Below are 638 nucleotides of genomic sequence, written 5' to 3'. Positions count from 1 at the left end.
ACCACCGACGCACCTGTGTTCAGGCATGAATTATTGCATGCGGAACGACGGACGTCCCTTTCTCGTAGGGTTTTGGGTGTGATGGGCAACTGTTATCCGTATAGTTTTAGGTTAAGGTACGTGATAATCCAATTCCATGAGTAGAAGAGCTGCTTTCTGTAAACATTTTAAGCTCCAGGTTTTCATTGACATCCTAATTTTGTGAGCGGCGAACACTGTTCAACAATGACAACAAACATGCTGTCAGTGTTCCAAAAGTGCGAGTCCTCTCTGCAGGATAGAGTGAGACCGACTGCAGTCGCTCAGTCAGAACTTCATGTTTTCTTCCTCCCTCGCCATGTTCTAGGTCTGGAGCTTACACGGAGGTTGACGACTACATATTTCTCTCTATTCACCGAAGCATATTGTAATAACCCTCTTATAACCTGTTGAAAGAAATGAATAATTAGTCAGCTTTGGGAGTTGCCTATTTCCAACAACGGTTACTTTTCGGAGTTAACACACTGCATTTGAAGCTTTCTGGGGGATCCCGAAATAAAGGAACTAACTTTCAATCAATTGGAAAATGTTTGGCACCGGTTGGGAAGTCACCTCTTTGAAACGAGAAAAACCTTTTTTACTAAAGCGGCTCGATCAGT

The sequence above is a fragment of the Opisthorchis viverrini genome (assembly GCF_000715545.1).
Source record: "Opisthorchis viverrini unplaced genomic scaffold opera_v5_210, whole genome shotgun sequence".
NCBI classification, from domain to species: domain Eukaryota; kingdom Metazoa; phylum Platyhelminthes; class Trematoda; order Opisthorchiida; family Opisthorchiidae; genus Opisthorchis; species Opisthorchis viverrini.
The sequence above is the reverse complement of the archived record's forward strand: the minus strand, read 5'-3'. Positions refer to the sequence as shown.